The sequence below is a fragment of the Lepisosteus platostomus genome, chromosome 5 (genome assembly GCF_059453375.1).
Source record: "Lepisosteus platostomus isolate fLepPlt1 chromosome 5, fLepPlt1.hap1, whole genome shotgun sequence".
In the NCBI taxonomy this organism is placed as follows: domain Eukaryota; kingdom Metazoa; phylum Chordata; class Actinopteri; order Semionotiformes; family Lepisosteidae; genus Lepisosteus; species Lepisosteus platostomus.
This window is the reverse complement of record NC_142615.1, coordinates 49,273,478-49,275,977: the sequence shown is the minus strand read 5'-3', so window position 1 is coordinate 49,275,977 and position 2,500 is coordinate 49,273,478. Positions and strand designations below refer to the sequence as shown.

Sequence of the window (2,500 nt, the reverse complement as noted above, 5' to 3'; positions counted from 1 at the left end):
GCACCCTTCTTATTGAGAGGACAGCTCCGTCACCTCTTTTACGACGCTGCTTTTTTTCCCTTGCGTTTTTCTCTTCTTCCCACGTTCTCTCTCTTCACTGCCTTCGTCCCCGCTCTATTTCACTTCAGCCTTTCACTCTTGCTTCCTTCCAATGAGGACGGAGCTGCGGGAGAAAGGGCGCTATAGAGGATCGCTGTGGAGAGCTGCTGCTGTGCTTTGACATCTGAGCTCTGTGGAAAACGATCTCAATACAATTCTGAAAAACGCGACTCTCCGAACGCCAGCCGAACAAGTCTCCACAGCCGAAGCGCTGTGTCTCTTTTCAGCTGGCGATAAACCTTTCCTCGATCCTTTGCGGACTTGTAAAACTGTTCCTGATCAGAATAAAAAACGCTCACGCTAATACACAAGCACCCGTGTCTCGCCAAAGCTGACAAATAAACAGACGGACAAGCCGCACTGCACGTGTGAACAGGGGAATGAGCGAGCGAGCGGGGATAGGGCGCCTCCTCCGCTTAAAAGCTTACAGCACCTGGTATTCCCAGGCGGTCTCCCATCCAAGTACTAACCAGGCCCATCCCTGTTTAGCTTCCGAGATCAGACGAGATCAGGCGTGCTCAAGGGGGTGTGGCCGTAAGCGAGAGCAAGGCTCGCTGGCACCCTTCTTATTGAGAGGACAGCCCCGTCACCTCTTTTACGACGCTGCTTTTTTTCCCTTGCGTTTTTCTCTTCTTCCCACGTTCTCTCTCTTCACTGCCTTCGTCCCCGCTCCTTTTCACTTCAGCCTTTCACTCTTGCTTCCTTCCAATGAGGACGGAGCTGCGGGAGAAAGGGCGCTATAGAGGATCGCTGTGGAGAGCTGCTGCTGTGCTTTGACATCTGAGCTCTGTGGAAAACGATCTCAATACAATTCTGAAAAACGCGACTCTCCGAACGCCAGCCGAACAAGTCTCCACAGCCGAAGCGCTGTGTCTCTTTTCAGCTGGCGATAAACCTTTCCTCGATCCTTTGCGGACTTGTAAAACTGTTCCTGATCAGAATAAAAAACGCTCACGCTAATACACAAGCACCCGTGTCTCGCCAAAGCTGACAAATAAACAGACGGACAAGCCGCACTGCACGTGTGAACAGGGGAATGAGCGAGCGAGCGGGGATAGGGCGCCTCCTGCGCTTAAAAGCTTACGGCACCTGGTATTCCCAGGCGGTCTCCCATCCAAGTACTAACCAGGCCCATCCCTGTTTAGCTTCTGAGATCAGATGAGATCAGGTGTGCTCAAGGGGGTGTGGCCATAAGCGAGAGCAAGGCTCGCTGGCACCCTTCTTATTGAGAGGACAGCTCCGTCACCTCTTTTACGATGCTGCTTTTTTTCCCTTGCGTTTTTCTCTTCTTCCCACGTTCTCTCTCTTCACTGCCTTCGTCCCCGCTCTATTTCACTTCAGCCTTTCACTCTTGCTTCCTTCCAATGAGGACGGAGCTGCGGGAGAAAGGGCGCTATAGAGGATCGCTGTGGAGAGCTGCTGCTGTGCTTTGACATCTGAGCTCTGTGGAAAACGATCTCAATACAATTCTGAAAAACGCGACTCTCCGAACGCCAGCCGAACAAGTCTCCACAGCCGAAGCGCTGTGTCTCTTTTCAGCTGGCGATAAACCTTTCCTCGATCCTTTGCGGACTTGTAAAACTGTTCCTGATCAGAATAAAAAACGCTCACGCTAATACACAAGCACCCGTGTCTCGCCAAAGCTGACAAATAAACAGACGGACAAGCCGCACTGCACGTGTGAACAGGGGAATGAGCGAGCGAGCGGGGATAGGGCGCCTCCTGCGCTTAAAAGCTTACAGCACCTGGTATTCCCAGGCGGTCTCCCATCCAAGTACTAACCAGGCCCATCCCTGTTTAGCTTCTGAGACCAGACGAGATCAGGCGTGCTCAAGGGGGTGTGGCCGTAAGCGAGAGCAAGGCTCGCTGGCACCCTTCTTATTGAGAGGACAGCTCCGTCACCTCTTTTACGACGCTGCTTTTTTTCCCTTGCGTTTTTCTCTTCTTCCCACGTTCTCTCTCTTCACTGCCTTCGTCCCCGCTCTTTTTCACTTCAGCCTTTCACTCTTGCTTCCTTCCAATGAGGACGGAGCTGCGGGAGAGAGGGCGCTATAGAGGATCGCTGTGGAGAGCTGCTGCTGTGCTTTGACATCTGAGCTCTGTGGAAAACGATCTCAATACAATTCTGAAAAACGCGACTCTCCGAACGCCAGCCGAACAAGTCTCCACAGCCGAAGCGCTGTGTCTCTTTTCAGCTGGCGATAAACCTTTCCTCTTGTAAAACTTGTAAAACTGTTCCTGATCAGAATAAAAAACGCTCACGCTAATACACAAGCACCCGTGTCTCGCCAAAGCTGACAAATAAACAGACGGACAAGCCACACTGCACGTGTGAACAGGGGAATGAGCGAGCGAGCGGGGATAGGGCGCCTCCTGCGCTTAAAAGCTTACAGCACCTGGT

The 2,500-nt window shown here is 52.2% G+C and overlaps 4 non-coding genes across 4 annotated transcripts in view; all 4 read right to left on the bottom strand.

The window, feature by feature from the left end:
- Positions 1–520: 520 nt before the first annotated feature.
- On the bottom strand, positions 521–639 carry LOC148668309 (5S ribosomal RNA). The gene has a single exon (XR_015937537.1). It is a non-coding gene; the product is annotated as a 5S ribosomal RNA (ribosomal RNA).
- A 537-nt stretch (positions 640–1,176) lies between these two features.
- On the bottom strand, positions 1,177–1,295 carry LOC148668308 (5S ribosomal RNA). Its single transcript, XR_015938696.1, has one exon. It is a non-coding gene; the product is annotated as a 5S ribosomal RNA (ribosomal RNA).
- Positions 1,296–1,832: 537 nt separating this feature from the next.
- On the bottom strand, positions 1,833–1,951 carry LOC148668307 (5S ribosomal RNA). Its single transcript, XR_015938092.1, has one exon. It is a non-coding gene; the product is annotated as a 5S ribosomal RNA (ribosomal RNA).
- A 532-nt stretch (positions 1,952–2,483) lies between these two features.
- The window catches only part of LOC148668306 (5S ribosomal RNA), a 119-nt gene continuing 102 nt past the window's right edge, over positions 2,484–2,500 (bottom strand). Inside the window, exon 1 of the ribosomal RNA XR_015938791.1 lies at positions 2,484–2,500. This exon is cut by the window's right edge and continues 102 nt beyond it. This is a non-coding gene — a ribosomal RNA (5S ribosomal RNA).